Below are 26,690 nucleotides of genomic sequence, written 5' to 3'. Positions count from 1 at the left end.
GGATCTGGGCCCTCCTGGCCGCGGCGGCGCGCGGGTGGCGGCAGTGACGTGGCAGGCGCGGAGTGGGCGGCGGCGATGTGTCCGGCCAGGGCGGACGGGTCCGGCCGGCGCAGAGATGATTTTTAGGGTTTCAGACGAGGGGGATCTGGATTTTCGGGGAGAGGCCTATTTATAGGCATAGAGGGAGCTAGGAGAGTCCAAATGAGGTGCAGTTTTCGGCCACGCGATCGTGATCGAACGCTCTAGATGATGGAGCAGGTTTAGGTGGGTTTTGGGCCAAAATGGAGGGGTGTTGGGATGCAATACACACGAGGCCTTTTGGGTCCCTCGGTTAACCGTTGGAGTATCAAACGAAGTCCAAATAATACGAAACTTGACAGGCGGTCTACGGGTAGTAAACCAAGGCCGCTTGGCAAGTCTCGGTCCAATCCGGAAATGTTTAAACCCCACACATGAAAGAAAGCTAGAAATGACCGCCGGAGGAGAACGAAGCGCTGGAATGCAAAACAGACAATGGGGAAAATGCTCGAATGCATGAGACGAACACGTATGCAAATGCAATGCACATGATGACATGATATGAGATGCATCACAATGATAACAACACACGGAGACAAAAACCCGAACCCAAGAAAATAAAATAAGTTAACGCCGGAAATGGCAAGAGTTGGAGTACAAATTGGGAAAGTCATATCCGGGGTGTTACAGTTGTTGACTGGTTATGACACCATTTTTGCAGGATGTCTCAAATAATTTTGAGCATTTACAGCCATTGTGTTGTCCGAGTCATCCCAGGTCTCTAAATAGTCTGGTGCATTTGCAAATCCTTTCTTTCCATTTCCAATGTCCTTTTGGGCCAGATTAAGCACACTAACGGTCTGTTGAGGTACTCTACTACCTCGACATATATGTTGGAGCTATTATTATGACCCTAGGTGTTTTAGGGAGTCACCTAGTAATCTAGCCATGTTTTGTGTTCCCAGTGTGATGATTCTGGCCACCATTCTAGAAAGCATCTCGTGATGCTACTTAGTAGTAGGTATTCTACTCCTGGGCTTTTTGAACCCAAGATTCACCCTACTTCATGTTTTTAGTATTTGCTAGTTCCCTCAAGATATTAGTAACCCTGCGATAGTCCTCGAGGTCCATGGTATATCCTTCTTCCAATACCATGAACCAATATGGCAAAAGCCTTTCAAGCAAAAGATCACAATAAGAGTGCTCTTAATGGGTTCTCCATTCAAGAATTGTGAATTTGCCAGTCCTACCTTTCTGCATGGGTTATCCGGAAGAAACCTGTTGAACTTCGTTTGACATGCTAAACCATGCATCCACAACTCAGAAAATCATATGTTCTTTTGGGTTGTCCCTCTTTAGTTATTTCTTGGCCCTCTTCTATCAATTGATAGTCAAGAGTATGCGTGCATTCGTTCATCGATGCCTAATTATTCTTGTGGTCTGTCAAGCCATTCTATTTCGGAATGACTAGGAGAAACAAACTCCAGTACCTCATCCATATCTAGGATTGGTTCAAAGTAGTTGTATCCCGTAGATCAAAATGCCAATCCATCTTTTGTTCTGTTCTACCTTGGAGTGTTGCCCTCTTTTTGTCAAGAATATCATAGGAATTGCACCATCTCTTATGAACTCTTGATGCAGTGATACTTCTCACCATCATCATTCATTCCTCGGTCATCATGTTGTCGTAACCGGAATGCCAACAAGTGAATCGTGATGTGTGAAATCAATACTCCGAGCAACTCGTTGCTTGGTAGTAAATGGACAATATTCTCATTCTTAGCGTGATGGTTACTAAATCATCATTCTAAGATTGATCGTGCAACCTAGTCCTTATTCCTGGTGCACTTTTCAATCGATGAGTCAGGATTTTGCCAAACCCTCGCTCTTTTGATCATGGCATCCTGCCTTGAAAGGCAAGATTGTTCTTGAGCTTAATAACATATTGGTGGTTCTTAATATTCCGAATATCTTCTCGGAGGTATTACCAAGTTGTCATCTGACCACTATGTTGAGCTCGTGATCAAATGGGTTTTCTAATAAACCACCCCTTCTCCAAGAATCTATGTTGGATATCCCTGAGCTAGTTGGTTGAGCTAGACAACAACTTGGAGAGTTGGAAGATGGAATCTTGTCCCGCTTAGTTCATCTCCAAAGGGATATCCTTGTGTTTGTGTGTTTGTGTGTTTGTTGAAGAAAGATGATATCTCCATCGATTGGTCCTCGTGATAAGTTGTTGGATCCATTGCCTTGTCAAAACTTTGACTTGAGTATGGGCTATCCTCAAGTCAAATCAGAACCAACGATGTTCGTAATGTTGTCTTACTCGTGGTTGATCCCTCGAGCATACACCATTACATCTTTTGGTCTGACCAATGCTATCACCGTTTTCACATGATGGTGGAAGTCCGGTGATATGGAAATTCTGATGAGTTGCTGTTGAGCCCATTAGCAGCATCTTGTCTCCTCCATGATTCATGCTGAACATTCAGCTAGTGTTGGAAACTTGTGTAAGCATTTTCTTCATGCCCCGTTCATGAAGTATATGTTTGGATGGAAGTAGTGACTTCCTCTAAGTTCACGTGCAATCGATGCAAGTTGCCGTCATGAATTCGAGGGAGCTTGTTTTTGCTCCCTTTGGAATCATCCCAAGTCAATCATGCATTCGTGCGAAGTATTCTATGGTTTGGCAGATTAATTACCTCCACTCCATTCATATTCCTAGCACACCAAGCCACTGGTTGATGTGTTCAAAGATAATAAGTTCTAAGTGCTAGTCCTGAAGGTACCAGATGGATTTGTACAGGATTTCGTTATCCTCGATGTTGGTTCCCAACAAGAACTCGGTAGTGTTATATTATAATACTACCATGTGGTCATGCTTGTCTAGGATAGTGTGTTCACATGTGTGTAGCATAACCAGCTCATGTTTTGGAGCTTGCTATCGTAGTTCTTCTCCCGAGAGTCTCGCAACGTTAGCTCGTCGATTTGTGTGGAAACTTTTCTTTTCAGACATGTGAGTCTGAAGTATCCTCCTTCTAACCAGATCTGAATCTCAGGCAGATATGATGGTTGGAACATTCTCAACATTTGCATTTTGTTCCCAGCCTGCACCCCATCGTGTCAATTTTCCATGGGATGTCCTTCTCAGGAGTTGCTGTCCAGGACCATCTTCAAAAGTGGTCCTATCATGGGTCCCATCCATTTCCAGTGATAAGCAAAAGTCATCCATTCCGTTTTCTTCAACAAGGTAGTCCACATCATCCATTTTGGTATGGGTATGCCATTCGTTCGAATTCGTTCACACGATCATTTGTGATTGCCTTAGGCTGGTATAAAGAATTTCAATGATCTTTGAATCAAAAGTAACTTAAGGAAACAGTTCAACGAGTCATCTTTTCCAAGGTGCCCTGTTACGGGATCATGGCAATTATTTCCTCGCCACCTTTACACCATCCACCATCTTTCTAAGCGTGGAATTGTTGCCCACCAAATCAAACCCCGTTGTTTGTTCTTTCATCCCTCTCGATGTGTTTGGTGTCTCAACTCGAGATGTTTCAACATCTCATTCCACGAGTTGAGATTGTATAGTTCGATCTTTGAGAAGATCAATCCTAGTAGAGTTTCTTTCTATCGTCATCTCATGGATGAAGACCTCAAAAGCAAGGATGTCAAGATCAACGTATGCTACGAATAGACAACCTTATGAGGTGCAACTTGGATCGTGAAGATTCTGTTGGTCTTGTGCCCCCTTTGTCTTCTTACCTCCCGTCTTGAATCTCGGGACGGGGTTCTTGTTTAGTGGGGGTGAGTTGTCACAGCCCTAGAATACCTGAGTGAAATAGTTGCATCTGCACTCATGCATCATGTCTAAAATTTCTGAAAGTTGAATTGAGGTTTGTTGAAACCCTCAGAAATCAGTTCAAAAATAAACCAACTTTAAACTCTTCTCAAATGAGTCCAAGAAAATGTCCCTGGTATTCTATAAAAATATTGGCAAGAGGTAAAATTCAAACCAATATTCATAGGAGCTCAGAAACATTTATTTTGGCCATTTGAATTAATCCAATAAATATTTGAATTGGATCTATATTTATTATATAATAAATATATGTTCAATAATTCTGAAAAAATTTGCATGGCTTTGGATAAGTCCATTTAGTTCACACAATTATTTTCATGAAGTTTAATATTGATTTGGTGTCAAAACGAAATCAAAAACAAACTACAGAAAATAGAAAAGAGGAAACAAATAGGAAGCAGAGAGAGAGAGAGTGCTCACCTGGGCAGCCCACCTGGCCTGTCCACTTGGCGGCCCAGCCCACCAGGGGCACCGCTGTCTTCAACCTCTGCCTACTGGCAGAGGCGTGTCGACGCGCGCGCGATCGCCGTGGCCACCTCCCTGTCTGCTTCCTCCTTTCTCGGCCCTTCTCGCGACGGCAGGAGACGTGGACGAAGCCCCGAACCGACCCCCTTCTCCTCTGGTCACTCTCCCCCTTCCCCCCGCTCAATCTCGAGCTCGACCGAGCGAGCTCGTCGCCGCCGTCCGCTGCCACCGTGGCCACCGCCTCCCCTCACCTCTCCGACATGCCCAGGAGCTCCACCATCGACGCCTACGCCTCTCTATCGACTCGCGCGACGCCAAATGCGGCTGAACGTCGTCTTCGCCTTCGTCTTCAACCTCGGGCACCCGAGCCCATCTCCGGTCGATTCGGCGCTGCTAGGACCTCCCCGAGCTCGCTGACCCCCTTTACGGCATCCCTGTGAGCTCCGCCGCTTTTCCCCTCTCTCCCCGCCATTGTTCTCCTCCCCTAGCCCCACTGACCACTACGGCCAAAGCTCGCCGCCACCGTGCCTCGTCGCCGCCATGGCTAGAGTCGTTGTAGCTCGAAGCTGAGCACACCACCGTGCTCAGCGTGTCTTCGCGCGCCCGTAGCCACCCCAGATCCTCCTCCCGAACACCCTAGCGAGGAACTCGAGCACGGCCGAACTCCGGCCGCCGCAAAGCTCGATGTCGCCGTCGTTTCGAACCACCCCAGCTGCTGCCTCCTACACCGTTAGATGCGCGAGCTCTCCAGCTACGCATAGAGCTCCTCCGCCACTCTTTTTGTCGCTGGAACAACGTTTCTGAAGCCCTCCGCCGTCTCTGTCATCGCCGGCGACGAGCCGTTGACCGGTTCCGGTGGGTTTGACCCCGCTTGATCGGGGTTTGACTTCCCCCCTAACTCACTGACGTGTGGGCCCTGCCCCTAACTCGTTTAGTTTAGGACTAATTACCGCACTTCTGACACTGACAATGGGCCCAGTGCCTATTAATTTGATTAGTTAATCCTTTTTAACCTTGTTAGTTCAGGTTTGACCCGGACCAGCCCCTGTTGACCTGCTGATGTCAGCATGACCTGATGCTGACACAGTAATACATTTTCTGGATTTATTAATAATCAGGAAATTCCAGAAAATGTTCAAAACTTCTAAAAATCATAGAAATTCAACCGTAACTCCAAATGAAATAAATTATATATGAAAAATTATCAGAAAAATTCAAGGAATCCACCTGTACCATTTTCATGCATGTTAGAACAACTTAAGGCCACTTTTAGGACAAATCAAATGAATGGTATTCAAATAACCACATGTGGAGTTTGAATTTGAACTTTGGGTTCAAACCAACTTCATTTAATTGTGTTGCTAGTTGCATTAACTCAATCAACAACATATTGCCATGTCATCATCATGCATCATGTTGTGCATTGCATTGATTGTGTTCCTTCTCTGTTGCCGGTGGTTGTCCCCTCCCGATAGACATTGTACCGACGTTGTGATCGTTGACACTGATGAAGACCCAATGATATCTTCAGAAGTGCCAGGCAAGCAAAACCCCCTTGCTCATTCCGATACAATCCCACTCTCTCGCTCCTGTTCTCTTTTACTGCATTAGGACAACAATGATTCATCTGTTACTTGCTACGGTAGTTGAAACCCGTATCCTCTGCATGACCTGTCATTGCCACATTAAATAGATGAAACCCACTAGCATGAGTAGGAGTTGTTTGAGCCTTGATGTGCCTACTCATTCATGCTTGTTTGTCATGCCTGCTATTGCATAGTGTCATGTCAGGTCTGGTTCATCGGGGATGAATCGGAGGTGTGTGAACATGTCCTACGGTGTGTGAGCTAAGTGTGTGAACACGATTTGGTAAATGTAGCGGTGAGAGGCCATGTAGGAGTACATGGTGGGTTGTCTCACTGAAACCATCCTCAGGAACTGAGTTCTATGTTTGTGATCCATGAAACAGCTAATACCACACATTGGGCCCTGAAATATGACCCCGCTCAACTTATTGACCCTTCTCGTCCTCTGTCCAGGAGTTGCAACTAGTTTCTGGTGTTTGTAGGTTATGTGTTGGCGGCCGTGCATAGCACTGACCCTAGGGGTGGGCTATGATGCGGTAGATACACTGTGGCCGGGTATGCCGGGCACCCGTTTGGCCTCTCGGGACCCTGTACACATCGTTTGGGGCCGTTGAGGACACCCCGGCCGGATTTCCTTGCGGATGGAACCCGAATAGGCGATAAACCTGGACTAGAGACTTGTGCGGTTAGTTAGGTCGTGGTCTACACCCACGTCGGCTTTCGCTTGCAGTCTGTCGAGCACATGTCATGTGCAGACGCTAAGTGGTGGAAACATGTGTGACGAAGTACACCCCTGCAGGGTTACAAATGATCTATTCGAATAGCCGTGTCCGTGGTAAAGGACTTCTCGGTTGCCTATAATAGTTCATCGACAAGTGGAAGTGGATACTCTAAAATGCGCAAGATAAGCGTGAGTGCTATGGATGGCCTTCTCGTAGGGAGACGGGAGCGGATCCATAGTGATGTATTGAATGGTGAATATGTGGACTCGTGTGCGCCACCTCAAAAGAGTTGCTTGCAGTCGTAGTTCAGGTTAGCCACTGAGTCAAAGCTGGCTTACTGCAGCTAAACTCCACCACCCCCCTTGTTGATACTGATGCATATGTAGCTAGCTCTAATGTAAGTCTTGCTGAGTACCTTTGTACTCACGTTTGCTTAATTTATGTTTTGCAGAGAGACTTCAGTCTCGCTAGTAGTTCCACGTGGACTTCGATGTTTAGCTTGATACCTCAGCTACGATCTTGTGCCCTCGGCAGGATCTGGTAGATAGTTAGGCTTCTTAGCCTTTTTCATATGTATATGTCTGTACTCAAACATGTTAAGCTTCCGCATGTGCTTGATTTGTATGCTATGATTGTTGGGTCATGAGACCCATGTTTGTAATATCTCGCTCCTCGGAGCCTAATGAATAAATACTTGAGTTGTAGAGTTATGTTGTGATGCCATGTTGTATTTACACATATCGAGCATATTGTGTGTATGATTGAAATGCTTGGTATGTGTGGGATCCGACAATCTAGTTGTTTATCCTTGGCAGCCTCTCTTATGGGGAAATGTAGTCTAGTGCTTCCATGAGACATAGTAGTCCGCTATAGCCCGGTTCACCGGAGTCCTGTTAGCCCGGCACTATTGCTCAGGACACTTGACTGGCCGGCATGTGTTTCACTTCGTTCGTGTGTCTGTCCCTTTGGGGAAATGTCACGCGGTGACATTCGGAGTCCTGCCTAGCCTGCTACAGCCCGGGTTCCCGGAGTCCTGTTAGCCCAGTGCTATAGCCCGGATTCACACGCTGCTGACCGACATGATCGATGTGATTCATGTATGCCTGTCCCCATAGGTTAGTGCCGCTTTGGGTTCACAACTAGCCATGTCGGCCCGGGTTCTCTGTCATATGGATGCTAGCGACACTATCATATACGTGAACCAAAAGGTGCAAACGGTCCCGGGCCATGGTAAGGCGACACCTGTGGGAATACCGTTCGTAAGGCCGCAAAGTGATATGAGGTGTTACCGGCTAGATCGATGTGACTTGGAATTGGGGTCCTGACACGTATGTTGTGATGAATGTCATTGCGGCTTGGTCTGGCTCTGCCATTTTAATCTGATGGTAGCCGGAGTATGCGTCGAGGAAACACAATGAATTGACTCCTGCGGTAGCATCGGTGATTTGATCGATGCGGGGGAGGGGAAGGGATCCTTTGGGAAGGCCTTGTTAAGGTCCTTAAAATCGACGCACAAGCGCCAGGATTTGTCCTTCTTTGGTACCATCACCAGGTTTGCTAGCCAGTCCGGATGTTTTATGTCTCTGATGAATCCGGCGTCCAATAGCTTGGCTAGTTCCTCTCCCATGGCTTGTCTCTTAGGTTCGGAGAAACGCCGAAGAGCCTGCTTGACTGGCTTGAATCCTTTTAGGATATTTAGGCTGTGCTCGGCCAGCCTGCGTGGGATTCCTGGCATGTCTAAAGGGTGTCAGGTGAAAATGTCCCAGTTCTCGCATAGGAACTCTCGTAGTGCGGCGTCGACATCAGGGTTTAATTGTGCCCCGATGGAAGCTGTTTTTGTAGGGTCCGTTGGATGGACTTGGAATTTGACTATTTCGTCCGCCGGTTTAAAGGAGGTGACTTGGATCTTTTATCGAGTATCAAGTCATCCCTATTCACTGTGGAGCGCAGCGCAGTTAGTTCCTCGGCCGCTAGGGCTTCGGATAGTGCCTCAAGGGCCAGTGCGGCTGTCTTATTTTCAGCGCGAAGTGCTATGTCCGGATCACTAGCAAAGGTGATGATTCCGTTGGGCCCGGGCATTTTGAGCTTCATGTACCCGTAATGGGGTATGGCTTGGAAGATTGTAAACGCCTCCCGCCCTAATAGAACGTGGTATCCGCTGCTGAACGGGGCCACTTGGAATGTAATTTCTTCGGACCTCTAATTATCCAGCGTGCCGAATACCACATCTAGTGTGATTTTCCTAGCACAGCGTGCTTCCCGACTGGGGATGATTCCTCTAAAGGTTGTGCTGCTTTGCTCAACGCGGCTCCAGTCTATCTCCATATTTTAAAGAGTTTCCTCATAGATGAGGTTTAATCCGCTGCCGCCGTCCATGAGTACCTTGGTGAGTCGAAAGCCGTCCACGATTGGACCGAGGACCAGTGCAGCTGGTGCTCTGGCTGTTCGGAATTTAGGTTCGTCACTGGCATTGAAGGTAATAGCCGTGTCACTCCAAGGATTTATTTCTACTACGTGGCAGATTTCAGCCATGCTGCGGAGTGTTCGCTTGCGTCTATTATTTGACGCGGAGGTCTCAAAGACCGTTAACACCGTATTGTTGTCCACAGGATGGTGCTCTGTGGTATTTGGGAGGAGTAGATCCTCACCACTTTTGGCCACCTGCCAGAGTATCCAACATGCTCTAAGGCTGTGCGTTGGTATTGCATCCGCTGTACTATGAATTTTGCAGGGTCCGTTGAGCCATCCCTCCAGTACGGTTCCTTTCCCCATAGAGGGCTTTTGCTTTTCGATAGTTAACACAGGTGTATTGTGATAATGCACCCTTTTATTTCGGACTGGGTTTGTATTCAGGGCCGGATTATCCCAAAATTTTATTTCGGTTTTCCAGGCACTTTCCATCACACAGTACTTTCGTACTATGGACACCAAGTCGGCAAAGCATGTAATTTTGCGGCGACTTATGGCGTCGAGGATTCTCTTGTCCGTGCAATTATTGCAGAAGAATAAAATTGCGTCTTCCTCACGGCAGTCCTTTATCCTATTCATGACCAGGAGGAATCTGGCCCAGTAATGGTGTACTGTTTCTTCAGGCTCTTGCCTAATTTGGGAAAGATCGCTTATGTTTGGGTGGGTGGGTGGAATTGAACCTGAATCCTCACCCAATCTGAGACTCAGGGGCCAAGGAGTTTCCGAACTCGGAAGTTTGGATTTTTGGATGTTTTCCAATAAATCTAGCCCGCTGCCTGACTCTAGGTTCAGGTCTTGAGTGACGTCCTCCCCTCCGCGGGTATCCGGCTTGGAGGGGTCGGGAATCCGGACATAGCTAGTCCTTAAGATAGATGAAGGGTTGCCGCATTGTTCCTCCACCACTCCAACGTGATGGGTGACCTAGGGAGAGTTGATCTCTCTTAGATCGGGTTTAGGCCCAATCTGATCGTAGTCTGTAGCGACTCCCAGGGCGGCGATGCGATCCAAGAGCTCGTTCAGGGAAGAGAGCTCCATTCGATCTAACTGCTCGGCGAGTTCCAAGTTGACGTGAAGATTGCTTTCGATGACCCGAGAAGTCATCGTTGGCACAGCGGCCGAATAGGCGGTCATAAGAAAACCACCTAGCTGGAGAGTTTGGCCGATAGCCAAAGCTCCCTCAGCAACAGTGCCATCTTTAAAGACGGGATGAGGCATCCTTCCTGGTGGCGACGGCACAGCGGAACTCTCAATGAAAACACCAATGTCGGTGTCAAAACCGGCGGATCTCGGGTAGGGGGTCCCGAACTGTGCGTCTAGGCCGGATGGTAACAGGAGGCAGGGGACACAATGTTTTACCCAGGTTTAGGCCCTCTTGATGGAGGTAAAACCCTACGTCCTGCTTGATTAATATTGATGATATGGGTAGTACAAGAGTAGATCTACCACGAGATCGGAAAGTCTAAACCCTAGAAGCGAGCCTATGATATGATTGTATGTTATGGTTGTTGTCGTACGGACTAAAACCCTTCGGTTTATATAGACACCGGAGAGGGTTAGGGTTACACAAGGTCGGTTACAAAGGAGGAGATATCCATATCCATATTTCCTAGCTTGCCATCCATGCCAAGTAGAGTCCCATCCGGACACGAGACGAAGTCTTCAATCTTGTATCTTGATAGTCTAACAGTCCGGCCAAAGGATATAGTCCGGCTGTCCGGAAACCCCCTAATCCAGGACTCCCTCAGCCGCCATCTGCCATCGTGACCTGATCCTCCTGTGACCCATGGTAGGTGTAAGCTTGCTCCTGAGAGATTAGTAGTACCCTGTAGCTACTGTTGCTGGTGTAGTTGGTGAGGCTTCCGAGAGGCTCCTGGAAGGCCCCAATTTCCGGTGCTTCCTCTTCCCATCTCGGCTCGAGGGACAAGCCGGGGTCGTCTTCTAGCGCGTACTGCTGGTCCATCATGCCTGGCACGTAGGCCTCCAAGGCCGCCGCCTCGAAGACCGTGCCGTAGTGCCCTACGCTCCATGTCACTCGGGCCAACGCACCGCCCAGAGGATGGTCCGGCGGCATCTCGCCGGGGCCGTAGGCGGCGACGCTTGTACCTACGCTCGTTGGATGTGGCGGGGTGCGATTGGGCGTCCAGTGTCGTTGGCCATGCCAGCGTCGATGGAGCTCAGAAGCGCACCGGGGGGCGCGCGGGCGCGGCGAGGCCCGCCATGCGATCCGGCCGCGACCTGCGGTGTAAGCAGGGAGCAGAAGGGAGGCGCTCCCGAGGGTGCGGCGTCCGGTAGCTCGGCGATGCGCTCCAGCAGTGCATCCCGGCCGCTCTCAATCAACCGGCATCGTACCAGCTCGCGACCCACCGTGAGCGCGGCCCTCATGTTTGCTTTGTTCTCGTCGGGTGTGCAGCGCCGTGGCTGTGGCGTGGCTTGAAGCCCTTGCAGCTGCCTGTACTTGGCATGGAGTAAGGGTGGATGGCGCTTTACCGCGCCTCCCGTGCCCTGCAGCGCATGGCGGTGTACGTGCTACCTGGCTCACGGGGTTGAGGTCTTCTTGGGAAGGCGGGGCCGCCCGGGCCGATCAGGCTCCCCACCGGTCAGCGTTGGTCCTTGGGTCACTGAACATTGGAGCTGCGGGGTGTCGGTGGATCGACTAGTGAAAGGAAGACTCCGGCACCCCTACCTGGTGCGCCAAATGTCGGATTTCAGGTTCCAGCAAAACCCTTGAGGTTCGAGCATTGGGGTGCGCACGAACATCTTCCCCCTCCCTAGCTCACACACTCAACGATCTCGCGGCCTTGCTCCACAGACCCAAAGAACACGAGACACACGATTTATACTGGTTTGGGCCACTTTTGTGGTGTAATACCCTACTCTAGTGTGGTGTCGTGGATTGCCTCTCGGGCTGAGGATGAACAGTTACAAGGGAAGAACAGCCTCCTGAGGAGAGGTGTTCTTGTGCTTGGTGAGCTTGTGTGTTTGAGGAGGATCTGGATCCTCTCCTCGACCAGTTGCCTCTACTATGGTGGTGGCTAGTCCTACTTATAGAGGCCCTGGTCCTCTTCCCAAATATTGAGCGGGAAGGGATCCCACAATGGCCAATATGAAGGGAGACAACTAGTACAAGTTATCCTGACAAAAGTAGTCTTCGCCTACCAAGGCTCTGGTGGTGACGCCGTCTTGGGCTCCATGGTGACCACCATCCTGCCGTTCTGCTGGTATTGGTCTCGTTGCACTAATATGGAAACCTTTGCCTGATGCCTTGGAACTCCTTGCCTGCGCTTGCCCGCCTTGTCTTGATCGTCATGGCTTACGTCATTGGAACATCGCGAGGTTGGCCTTGCCTTGATCTCTCCACCCCTCGCGAGCCTGCCTGGTGAGGCCACCCCTGAGGAGATCTTACGTCGTCCGCCTCGCGAGGCTTGGCCCCTCGCGATGGTCTTGGGTTTTCGATGGCGAAGATGGGCCGTACGGGGCCGCTGGAGGAGCCACACTATAGGCCGCAGGCAAGCAGGTCTGGGGACCCCTGTTCCTAGAACACCGACAAGACTATCTCGCTCTCATGGCCGTTCACGGTCTGGGGCTGGATATCCTGGGCCCATTCCCTCGAGCGCCTGGAGGCTACCGCTACCTCTACGTCGCCATTGACAAATTTACCATATGGGCAGAAGTGGAAGTTGTCCGTACCATCCCCGCCGGGTCAGTAGTCAAGTACATCAAGGGCCTTGTAAGCCGATTTGGGGTCCCTAATTGCATCATCACCGACAACGGCTCGCAGTTCACTAGCAATCTCTTCAAAACGTATTGTGCTAACTTTAGAACGCATATCTGCTACGCCTCTGTGGCGCACCCTAGGAGCAACGGCTGGGCCGAACGCGCCAATGCAGAGGTCCTGAGGGGCCTCAAGACAAGGACCCTCAAGAAGAAGCTCGAGGCCAACGGCAGGGGCTGGCACGACGAGCTCCAATATATGTTGTGGTCCATCCGCACCATCGCCACCAGGCCAACACGTGAGACCCCGTTCTTCCTCGTCTACGGAGCAGAAGCGGTTCTCGCACACGAGGTCAGGCAATGCTCCGTGCGGGTCCTGGCGTTTGATGAAACGCAGCAGGATGCCATGCGGGGGATGGATCTCGTGCTGTGGGAGGAACGCCACCGAGAAGCCTCGCTTCGAGCTGCAAGGTGTCAGCAGGCGTTGCGGTGGTACCACTGCCGCAGCGTCCGCTCCAGGATGCTCGAGGTGGGTGATCTCTTCCTGAGGTGGGTGCTCTCCAGGGAAGGGCTGCACAAGCTCTCGCCCATGTGGGAGGGCCCGTTTCGGGTCGCCCACGTCTCCAGGCCTAGCGCCGCGCGCCTAGAGACACAGGACGGGATCCCCATCTAGAACGCCTAGAACATCCAGCACCTCCAGAAGTTGTACCCATGAGCAAGGCCCGGTGCTTGTGAAGCAAGGCCCAGTGCCTGTGAAGAATCTCCGCTCGTGACACTCCCACGTAATAATGAGTGGGGCTGTACATGCCCCGGAGTCTCATAAGTGCCGCCCTCGGGCCTCGGGGGCTCCCTCCCACGCCTAGTGACAGCACTGAGCTCCGCGCTGGTGAGAAGACAAGAAGACTAGACTAGGTGTCGGACGCGGCTTTTCATTTGCTTTTCGCAGTTGGTTCCCCTTTCTTTTAAGTGAGAATTCGCTTTCTGGTGTTCCTTGCTAGCCTGGTTCCATTGTCCTTATTGCCTCCTTTTCTGCCCTTGGTCCCCTGTTTTTCACCCATCCTCTCCCTCGCATGCCTCGCGAGGGGGCTGGACAGGCGCCCTCGTGAGCATTATTCGTTTTCTTGTCTTTCGCATGGCACCCTCGCTTGAGCTCGGAAGCTAGCACTTCCCTCTCAATCCGTGCCCCCCGGGTACCGCAATGCGAAGCACTGGGTTACGGCCGATAGTGCCTACGACCAGGGTCCGGAAGAATAAGGATTACCTAACGATTTTTTGTAGTTCTCAGGCGCCTCCCAAGCACAAGAGCCCTCGTCACGCACTAGGGAACGTGCGTCTTGCGAGGTGGAACCTACCTCAGGCGCATCGAGCTAAGTCATTCTACGCGCATACATAAAACATGACACCGCATCACAACACAAGAATGATAAATATAACACAGCCACTTAGAAATCATAATTGTTGCACGCCCTAGCAGGGCCCCATACTCGTCTCTCTCTCTAATGCGGGAAGGAAAGGAAGAACGAAACAAAAGCAAAACATGCTCCCGCGGCAGGTCACGAGGACGGGCCCGTGGCGCTCTCCCAGGTCTAGCCGGACCCCTCCTCGTGCTTCAGCAGAGCACGGTGACGGGACGACCCGCGGCCACCTTCGAAGCGGGGCGGCGGCGTGGCGGCTGGTCGTAGCCGCCATTGCTGGAGCTGCTGTTGGAAGATGAGCCACCATAACTGTACGAGCCATGGCCGACGCCGGGGACGAAGCCGCCTTCCTCCTCGTCACGACCATCGCCAAGGCCGAGCACCTCGTCCCCATCGTTGTGCTCGGGGCAGCACCCGACGCGGCGACCATCTTCCCCAAACACCCTCACGAAGTGGGTCGCGTCGTCGTCGTACTTGAAGGGGAGGGCGCACCGCCTGCCCGGTCCACGCGCGCGGGCGAACATCTACCAACCGCGCGCCAAGACCGCGTTGCCCATGGCGTTGACCTTGTCCACGACCTAGGAAGCTTTGCTGCAGCAGTCGTCCGCCTTCAGCCAAAGACCGCCTGCGCCAGTGGCAGGCAGCTCCCCGACAAAGAAGCGCGGGAGCTGAAGCCAAGTGCTGGCTGAGTTCTCTGACCACACGATGAACTCCGGCATCACCTTCGCTGAATGGAAGAGCGGACGAGGGGGCTGCACTACCACGGCACGCCTCACCTCACCAATAGGACTACCATGACCTGGGCGGCTGCCGCCATGAGAAGAAATGCCACTGCGGCCGCGAGGGGTCGCGGTGTGCTTGCGGGGATGCCCGCGCCCGCTCTTGGGCGGCGGTGAGCCAGGCCCCTCCTGGCGAGCCTTCCCCTTCTCTGCAGCCGATAGCCTCTTCGCAGGCACCATGGGTGTCGCAGCAAGCAGTGGAGAAAGGAAGAAGAAGAAGCGGGAGGAGAAAGGAAGAGACGGGTGACAGGGGCTCCGCCCCCCACTTCCCATTTATAGCCAAGGGGAGGCCAACTGCCGGCCTCCACGATCTAAGGTAATAATGATATTTTTCTACATGTAGCAAGGACCCGTCAAGTCGGGCAGTTGCCATGGATGCATGGGGAAGCGGAGAGGCCCACGTCCAATCTATCGCCACACGCCAACCGCGGCCGCAGGCTGATAGGGCCCGCGGTGCTCCGCGCTTGCCCTTTGGCTTCGCCTCAAAACCAAGCCCGAGCACGCCTTGGGCCCGGGGTGACTGTCGGTGTTCTGGGAACGAGGGTCCCCAGACTTGCCTGCCTGTGGCCCGCAGCGTGGCTCCACCAGCGGCCCTGTACGGCCCATCTTCACCAACAAACATTCAAGACCCTCGCGAGGGGCCAAGCCTCGCGAGGTGGACGACGCATGACCTCCTCAGGGGCGGCCTCGCCAGGCTGGCTCACGAGGGGCGGAGAGATCAAGGCGAGGGGCACCTCGCGAGGTTTCTGTGACGTAAGCCATGACGACTGGAACCCGGCGGGCGCCAGCGCGCGTAGTGTTCTCGTCTCCTCTTTGGTGCTAAAGGGGCAACCATAGACAAGGAGTCCCGAGGCATCGGGCAAAGGTTTCCATATCGGTGCAACAAGACCCAGACCAGTAGGACGGCAGGACGGAGGTCACCGTGGAGCCCAAGACGGCGTCAGCACCAGAGGCTTTGGCAGGCGAAGACTACTTTTGTCAGGATAGCTTGTACTAGTTGTCTCCCTTCGAATTTGGCCGTTGTGGGATCCCTTCCCGCTCAATATTTGGGAAGAGGACTAGGGCCTCTATAAATAGGACTAGCCACCACCGTAGGAATCCATCTCATGTTGGACTAAATCCATTCCACCTAGGCCACTAGACAATTTCACCAAGCACAAGAACACCTCTCCTCGCGAGGTTGTTCTTCCCTTGTAACTGTTCATCCTCAGCCCAAGAGGCAATCCACCGCACCACACTGGAGTAGGGTATTACACCACAACGGTGGCCTGAACGATTATAAATTTTGTGTCTCATGTTCTTTGGGTTCGTCGACCTAGGCCGTGAGATCGTAGAGTGTGCGAGCTAGAGAGGGGGAGAGATCTTTGTGCGCACCCGAGTGTTCGATTCTCAAGGGTTTTGCCGGAACCTGAAATCCGACATTCGTGTCCCATCGGGGGATCGAAGCTAACCCCGACAAGATCAAAGCCATCGAGCAGATCCAAGCACCAAGGACAGTTAAGGGTGTGAGGTGCTTGACGGGATGCGTTGCCGCACTAAGTAGATTCATTTCCATGTCTGCCAAGCGTGCCCTGCCATTCTTTAAAATTTTGAAGAAGGAAGGGCCTATGAAGTGGACCCCAGAAGCATATGTGCGTACCTTTGGTGCACACAAACTCAAGAGCCGTTGTTGCTATACTTGGCGGCAACCAACCAAGTAGTCGGTGCGACCTTGGTAGCACAGCAAGAAGTGGATGAGGCAGAAAGTGGGAAGATAACGACATAGTCAGAAAAGGATCAGAACAACAATGAGCATAGCAACGAGAGCAACCCCAAGGACGCGGCGAGGAAGAAAGTGGTGCAGCGCCCAGTGTACTTCGTCAGCTCCTTGTTACAAGGGGCTAGATCGAGGTACTCTGGCGTGTAAAAGTTGATCATTGGTCTCATTATGGCCTCAAGGAAACCGTGCCACTACTTCCAAGCCCATGAGATCATGGTTGTCACTCGTTTTTCGTTGTAAAGGATACTGTGAAACCTTGAGGCTACCGGTGGAATAGTGGAGTGGGCTTGGGAGTTATCTAGCTTTGGTTTGAAGTTTGAGAGCACATCAACTATTCAGAGCAACGTGCTGGCAGAGTTTATTATAGAATGGATGCCAACCCCTGATGAGGAAGTGATAGAGACAGCTATCCCCGACAAGGAATCACCCCAAGAATGGATTATGTATTTTGATGGTGCCTTTTCCCTACAAGGAGCGTGCTTCTCGTTATCCCCTCCGGGGAGCACTTGAAGTATTCGTCCAAATTCACTTTGCCCGGGAAGAAGCCACCAAAAATAATGCTGAGTATGAAGGGCTCCTTGCCGGGCTCAGAATTGCAGCAGAATTGGGAATCAAGAAGCTGATCATACGAGGAGATTCACAACTTGTGGTGATACAAGTCAACAAGGATTATCAAAACCCATTGATGGAACGATACATCGAGGAAGTGAGGAGATTGGAGGAGCATTTGATGGGTTGAAAACAGAGCATGTACCCCGTGCGGAAAATAGTGTAGCTGACCACCTGTCAAAGTGTGATGCGCAGAAGCTTCCTGTAGAACTAGGAACATTTGTTCTCCATATCTCTCAGCCGTCCGTATCACCAACCACAAGGGCCTAGAAAAGGAGAAAGTTGGATTACGGTAAGCCTCTCCCGGTCGAGCCGTCCGCTCACGATAGAGACCATGCTGGAAACAACTCCTCACAGCCTGCCGGAACACCCCCTTCAGCCGAGCCCATAGACCCCATGAATGAGGCTGGTGCTACCGCAGCAGAGGAGGTGCCACTAGTCCTCATTGCCGAGCCCCAGGCTCCAACTTGGGCAAGGCACATCGTCCGCTTCCTCAAACCGGAGAACTTCCCGGCGGGCCAATATGTATCATTTTGTCGATGACACTCTATACAGAAGGAGGCCCAATGATGTGAAATTGAAGTGAGTCTGCTGGGAGGATGGAAAGGAACCGCTGGGGTTCTGTGACGTCTTGGTCTGGTCGTTGAGCACAAACGAAGTATGTGAAGTTGCAGCAATGGAGAACTTTTAAACTAAACAAAACCCAAAGTCTAAACGATGCCCAAAGGGCTGTATATATGGAGGAAGAGGGGGGGATTTCGTGGCTGTTGGAGGAGGGGTCCGAAACCAACCCTAACTCTTGTTTCCCCACACATACGAACTCTAAAAACAGCCTATACTTTAGTATTTCGAAATTACATGTGCCTGGCCCAATAATAAGGTGACACGGCACCTAGAATAGCCTCTCGACAAAATTTATGAAGTGGCATCTTGTATATTTCATCCAAGGATTCATGCACTCCTTATGGTGGCTTCAAAGTCCTGAAATTATAACTTGTAACTCCGTTCTTGTTACCCTTGCGCATGCCATCATCTCCATGCTTGGTCTTGCTCCAGTGTTCATCCCTCTTATCCATGACAGGCCCTTCATTTGTAAGAAAAACAAATGTATCCAATTTAGGCAGCATCACATTCTCATGAAAATTAGAATCATTACCAAGAAACGAAAGTACCTGATAATTTAATTGGCGTGCGCGAGCTCTAGTAATCGGTCGAGTATATGTAGGAGTAGGGGCTGTTGGTGTAACAATGGTATTGATGTCCTCATCACGTGATCTCACACAAAACATGAAAACTTCGCACAAAAAACTCAGCAAAACCTTCGTGAGATCCATTAGTATAATAAAGCAAATCACTACTTTTGGTATTCTTGTAAACCCATTCTTATTTTATTACTGCATTATATGTACTATATTCTAACTTGAACATGGCTTATACCCCACCCCCCCAATACAATCCATAGATTCATCAAAACAAGTGAACAATGCAACCAAAATCGAATCTGTCAAAAACAGAACAGTGTATAGTAATTCGAACAATGACCATACTTTTGTAACTCCAAAAATTATTAAAACTTAGGACAACATTAGAATTTGTATATAAATCGTGTGTAAAAAATTCAGAATTATATCATGCTCCAGCAAATTTTAACAATTTTGCTAGTGGACGCAAAAGTTTCTGTTTTTGCACAGAATCAAAGCAACTATCATCCAAATCATACGAAAGGCTTTACTTGGTACAAACACTGATTAAAACACAAAAACACAGCCATAACAACGGCATAATTGTGTGCACACAAAAAACCAGCAAAAGAAACAAGAAAATTAAGATAACTATTGGGTTGCTTCCCAACTAGTGCTATTGTTTTACGCCCCTAGCTCGGCGTAATGCATAGGTACCAATGTTGTCATCCTTCGTCTTCTTTTCTAAGGATGTGTTCTTATCAGGGGGCTTTTCAAAGACAATATGAAACACATCATCCATAGAAATTAGCATTACTAAGTTGACCATCCTCGAATCCCTCTTGACTCCCCTTTACAATCCAAGAATACTATTTTTTAATACCACTGAAAACTTGTTGGATTATGTTTAAGGGAGGGACCTCCTTTTTGGTACTCTCATCAAAAGTGTGATCACTGCGAAATAAATATCTCAACAACTAATCTTCATTGTATAGGATCTCATCTATCACCCATTTTACATGATTCATATTACAAAATTCAAAAATCTCTCTAGCTTCCTCACTTTGAAAACAAAGTTATTCACGAGAACAAGGGTAGATATCTTCTTAGCCTAGGATTTTTTATAACCGTCAACTCATAAAACAATCTTTGCAAAGTAGGATGGGTACAGATAAATCTTCTCTCAAGTTTAAGAACAAGTGCAGAAATAGCTTCGGCATAATTATTAGTTATTTTAAGTATATGAGCATCATCACAAGCCAAAGTTCCAGCATAATTAAAGAATTCTTGGATAACACTTTTCCCTATAATATTCCCATGTCCCATCACAAAAGTTTTAGCATCTAAATAGGTAGGAATTTCAATTTTAGGAGTTTTACCATCCTTACCTTTTTCCATTCCAAATCATCCATGATAGCAATTCCGAGCAGGCAAACTAACAAACAAGAAAAAAATGCCAAAATGCAAACCGGTAATATTTTTGTGTTTTTGTAAAAAATGTTTTAGAAGTGGGGAAGATGAAAAAAAGAGGCAAATGGTAAACAATGTAAATGCAAGGATATGAAAGTTTATGTGTAGGTACTTGATAGATGTTGATGATGTCTCCCCGGCAACAGCGCCAGAAATTCTTGCAGCTACTTGTGACTTGCGTTGGGATTTCCTTGAAGAGGAGAGGATGATGCAGTATAGTAGTGATAAGTATTTCTCTTAGTTAAGAACCAAGGTCATCAATCCAGTAGGAGAACCAAGAAACACCTCGTTAGCAATACTTGCACACAAAATAACAAATACTTGCAAACAACGCGAACAAGGGGTTATCAATCCCTCAGCGGTTAATTGCAAGAATTAAATCTTGTACTGCTAGATACACTAGTGCAGGATACTGCTAACACGACACTACGATCAGACAGCCTTTGCCGAAACTATGTGCGATGCAATAATCACAAACGGTGGTGTTAAAAAACCATCAAAAAGGTGCAAGACACTTGTGATGGAGGATGCATCAAACACGGTTAAGATTTTATTTGCGTGTGCGATGCAGGACACACGGTTAATCCATTCAAACTGTCTGCGATGAGGCAGAACAACAGAAACGGGCAGCCCTAACAATGTGCGTGCGATGCAGGACACATGGCTAATCCGTTTGAACTTTTTGCGATGAGGTAGAACAACAGAAACAGGCAGCCATATCAATGTATGTACGATATACGGCATACAGTTAACTTGGACGAACTATTTTTGATTAGGGAACACAACAGAAATGGTTCAACTCAGCAATATGTGTGTGATATGCGGCATATAGTTCACATGGATGAACTATTTGCGATGAGCCAAAAGAACACAAACGAGTCGTGTAAACAAGATGTCTGTGATACATGGCAAACAACCGACTCGGATGAACTGTTTGCGATGTGAAATTACAACACAGATGGTCAATGCAGTTACTTCGTGTGCGATTCTGTGTGTACATAAAACTTTTAAAAATGCAAACTAGTTGCTTGTGGTGGCGGAGTATTGCAGACGATGCGTTTGCTAGTAATCATGTGCGATGATTAGTATGTTACACATATGTTTCCTTATGTTAACATTTGTGTGAATTTGCAATATGGACAGTTAATCTGCAAATGCCTTCTAGTCAATGGGCACACGCTTGAACTCAATGAACTGTGTATGATATTAATACTTTCCATGAAAATTTATGAAATTGGGTAACAACATTTGAGTAACATATATATAGTGGTTACACTATTCGACAAAAGGACGATCTTCGTAACATGGTTTTGACAACCATATGGTACATATATACATACTTAACATAGTAACAACTCTCACATTTTAAGAGGCTAAGGGCCAACAACCATATGGTCCATATCTACATACTTAACATATATAGTAGCAGCTTGCACATGTTAAGAGGCTGAGGGCCAACAACCAGAACTATCCACTGGAAGCAGCTTGATCACGGCGACTCGGCATCTCGTCAATGAAAAGGAAGAGCCCTCCTGTGGCTCGGTAGATCATGAGTAGAACAGTGTCTCCAATTTTCCAATATGGATGCATTCCCACGAGAAGCGAGAACTTGTTAATTTGAATGGTTCCATTTCTGTGAGAAATGTAGTACCTTGCAATCACTTTGGCATTATTAGCAGGCACAAGTGTAATTCGACCATGCCGGGAAATCGATCCAGGAATTGCTACAGGGGCAATTTCTGTTGACATGTAGAATAAAACAATTGTAACATATCGTTGAAGATATATATAGTTTATGAGCATCAACATTAAAATAAGACTTTTTACCAGCGTTTTGTGCACACAATTGGTATTGTTCAATGTGTGAACCATAGGTCTAACTAATCCCATCCAAAATCCAGCGTTCATACGTTGTGCTATCTCTGTCAGATTATCAACAAAGTTTATGACATGCTTCAAGTCCTTCCAGTGAAATTTGGTACGCTTAGTAACATACAGATCGTTCACTATGCATCCAACATATCCTGCTTAAAAGGTGGAAAGGTATTATTTATTCAGAACATGGTAGAAGAATATATAGTGCGCATAAATTGGTAAATAGAATTTGTTACTGCGTAGGAACGGAGTCAGAATATGGTATCACAATTGGTTGCTTAAATAGTGATCAATTGGTTGCTTAAATAGTAATATGCCAGCAAGGAGAAAGTTGAAAGGACACTAACCTCGATCAGACTTTGATCGGCTGATGACGTTCGGGAAGTAAACATCCATGTTAATTAGACCAGGCTGTGGTGCACGCACTAGAATTTTATTGCCAGCTTTCAGTTCATAACACTTAGACATTTTCTCCAAAGGTCCGCATTAAAATAGGAGTAACCATCTTTATCAAGTTTTACGCTAACCGTCATTGTAAATCCATGCTGCGCTATAACACCCACGATGTGGCTATATCTCCCACGTGTCGGAACACGACTTAGAGGCATAACCGCATTGTAGGCATGTCGCAAGAGGGGTAATCTTTACACATCCCATGTACTGAATAAGAAAGAGATACAGAGTTGGCTTACAATCGCCACTTCACAAAATACATAAATATACCATTACATCATCCAGAATACAATCAAGGTCCGACTACGGAACCAAAATAAAGACAACCCCAAATGCATAAGATCCCCGATCGCCCCAACTGGGCTCCAATACTGATCATCTGGAAAGGAAACATAGTAACACCCTGAATCCTCGTCGAACTCCCACTTGATGTCACATCCCTAGTTCTGGTATGACCTAGGCTAGCCTTCTTGTGAGCATCATGTTTAAATTTCATTTAAATTTGAAATGGAGATTTGTGAAACCCTCAGAATCATTTCTGGAAATGACATAGATAAAAATTGCTCCAAAAAGGTCCAAGAAAATGTTCACGTCTCTCTCTGAAAATATTCGTCAGAGGTAAAATTCAAACCAATATTTTCAGGAGCTCATAAATAATTATTTTGGCCATTTGGAATTAATGCAATAATTATTTGGATTGGATATATATATATGTTATATTTATTTATATATGTCCAATAATTCTAATTTTTATGTGAGGGGCTCTAGAATATTTCAACTAGCTCCTACACTAATTTCAGAAGAAAAATAAATGGATTTAGTGTTTTACTAAATCAGGAAACAAATTACAGAAATAGAAAAGAAAACAAAAAAGGGGAAAACGCTTACCTGCACTTACCTCCCTGTGCAGCCCGGCCTGGCCCGGCGGCCCAGCAGGCCGGCCCAGTGTAACGCCCTCGATGCGGCTATATCTCCCATGTGTCGAAGTGAGGTAATCTTCACACAACCCATGTAATACATAAGGGAAAAGAGATACATAGTTGGCTTACAATCGCCACTTCACACAAATACATGAATAAAGCATTACATCATCCAGATACAATCAAGGTCCGACTACAGAACCAAAATAAAAGAAGAACCCCAAATGCGACAAAGGTTCCCGATCGACCCCAACTGGGCTCCACTACTGATCAACTAGAACGAAACAACACAAAGGACAAGATCTTCATCGAGCTCCTCCTGAGCTTGGTTGCGTCATCTGTACGGACTCATCGGCACTTGCAAGCTGGTTTTGGAAGTATCTGTGAGCCACGGGGACTCAGCAATCTCGCACCCTCGCGGTCAAGACTATTTAAGCTTATGGGTAAGGTAAAGGTATGAGGTGGAGCTGCAGCAAGCGACTAGCATATATGGTGGCTAACATACGCAAATGAGAGCGAGAAGAGAAGGCAAAGCACGGTCGATAAAAGTATGATCAAGAAGTGATCCTATAGCAACCTATGTCAAGCATAACTCCAACACCGTGTTCACTTCCCGGACTCCGCCAGAAAGAGACCATCACGGTTACACATGCGGTTGATGTATTTTAATTAAGGTCAACTTCAGGTTTTCTACAACCGGACATTAACAAATTCCCATCTGCCCATAACCGCGGGCACAGCTTTCGAAAGTTCAAATCCCTGCAGGGGTGTCCCAACTTAGCCCATGACAAGCTCTCACGGTCAACGAAGGAATAGACCTCCTCCCGAGACATTCCGATCAGACTCGGTATCCCGGTTCTTCAAGACATCCTCGACAATGGTAAAACAAGTCCAGCAAAGCCGCCCGATGTGCCGACATCCTGATGGGAGCTTCACATATCTCGTTCTCAGGGCAACACCGGATAGGTCAAGCTACGAGTAAAACCAGCCCTCAAGTTTCCCCGAGGTGGCCCCGCAGGCTGCCCATTTCAGACCAACACTTAGACAAGCACTGGCCCGGGGGGGTTAAAATAAGATGACCCTCGAGATGCGCGACTCCCAAGGGAAAAAGGCTAGGTGGCGAATGGTAAAACCAAGGTTGGGCCTTGCTGGAGGAGTTTTATTCAAAGCGAACTGTCAAGGGGTTCCCATTATAACCCAACCGCGTAAGGAACGCAAAATGCGGGAACATAACACCGATATGACAGAAACTAGGGCGGCAAGAGTGGAACAAAACACCAGGCATAAGTCTGAGCCTTGCACCCTTTACCATGTATATAGATGCATTAATTAAATAAGATATAATGTGATATCCCAACAAGTAAACATGTTCCAACAAGGAACAACATCTCCATGTTCCAAACAAGGAACAAACTTCAATCTTCACCTGCAACTAACAACGCTATAAGAGGGGCTGAGCAAAGCGGTAACATAGCCAAACAACGGTTTGCTAGGACAAGGTGGGTTAGAGGCTTGGTTCAACAATATAGGAGGCATGATAAGCAAGTGGTAGGTATCGCAGTATAGGCATAGCAAAAGAGCAAGCATCTAGCAAGCAAAGATAGAAGTGATTTCGAGGGTATGATCATCTTGCCTGAAATCCCGCAAGGAAGAAGAACGAGTCCATGAAGAAGACAAACGGACGTAGGCGAACGAGTCCTTACAAACGCGACGTTACCGGAACCAACCCGAAGAAGCAAACACCAGAAAGAAGCACACAAGATAGTAAACAACCAACACATGAACATGATATGATATGCGAGATGCGGGATGCGGTGCATATGCATGATTTGCAAAGGAATGAATGAACCTAGCCTCAACTTGGAAATCCAAGTGTGCCACTGGAAAGGTGAGATTAACTCGCTTGAAAACGATATAAAGATCGCCGGAATTGGAGTTACGGTTTGGAAATGGCAAGCAATTCAAATATGACACCGGTCTGCGATACACAGCAAGTAGCCATCTAAATGCAACAAGATGAACATGCTACAGCACTCAAACATGGCAAAAAAATACATGTCAGGGATCCATTCATGATTCTTAACAAAAGACTAGCACTGAGCTATGGCCAATTCATCCATTAACAGGTTCAAACAAGCATGGCAAAAATGCATATGGTAAACAGATTTCAGACTTAGTGAAATTAACACTTGTCTGGAATTTCAGATCAGATAGCACTCTTAGGAGCAACAAAACTACATGCTACGGGACCTGAACATGGCAAAGTAAAGCATGGCATGGAGCTACTCAAAGAGCTTAACAAAAGTTCCTTAGTGACCTTGAGCCAAAAGGGACCAGAAAATACAATTGCAAGCATGTGAACATGGCAAAACCATAATCAGTTCTCAGACTTTGTGAAAACTGGAGCACGCTGAAACAGATATCAATTAGGCATGTTAACGAGCTCGATGCACTCACTACAGAGCAAGGCATGACAATCTAAGCATACAAACATCAAGAATACACAAAATGCAAGCTAGACATGGCAAGAACAATAACATAGCACGCACGGATCAACTACAACATCCTCGGCAAAATCGCTAACAAGTAGACAATCTGCCCAGATTCACGAAGTAGCAAAAGTAGAGCTTGATTGACTCAAGCTAGGGTGCTCCATAATTGCAAACAAAGACATGGATGGATGGAGCACTACAAGATTAACAAAACATCCTTATTGATCATCCTCAAAAGAGGCACGGATCACTAGGAAACAACATGAACATATGGCATCATGAAATGAACAGATCAAGGACTTAGTGGAAATGCTAAGTCCCTGAAATCAGCATTACCAAGTGCCTCACTTTGCAAGCTTGTGCTAGTCACCACACACATCACAAAAATACATGGGTTGCACCTCTGGAAAGATGGCAAAACCCTTAACAAAACATATGTAGAGCTCAAGGACATATCATGCACACAATAATCATGGCAAAAAATGACAAATAGCTAAAAGGAGCAGCAGATCTGGCAATTATCTCAAGTAGCACTCTTCTAACAGCATTTCGGGCATCAAGATGAACTCAAATGAAAATGATGCAATGAGATGAAATGATGTACCCTCTGAGACGAACATTTTGATATGCTATATGCATGAATCGGAGCTACAGATGCAAAGTTACGACATGATGAATATGGGCATATGAATCTGGGAATCGGGGACTTAGTGGAATTTAGACCTCCGGAAAAGTCAATGGGCGGACGAGGCGGAGCGGGACGGAGCGGTCCAGGCGTGGGCGCGGTGTTTGGTTCGGGGCCGGGTGGATCTCGTCCCACCCGGCCGGATCTGGGACGGGGCGGCGGCCGGAGATGGTGGAGCTCGGCTCCGGCCGGCGAGGTGCGGCGGCGCCGGCGGGTGGC

This window comes from Triticum aestivum, chromosome 4A (assembly GCF_018294505.1).
Source record: "Triticum aestivum cultivar Chinese Spring chromosome 4A, IWGSC CS RefSeq v2.1, whole genome shotgun sequence".
NCBI lineage: Eukaryota > Viridiplantae > Streptophyta > Magnoliopsida > Poales > Poaceae > Triticum > Triticum aestivum.
The sequence above is the reverse complement of the archived record's forward strand: the minus strand, read 5'-3'. Positions refer to the sequence as shown.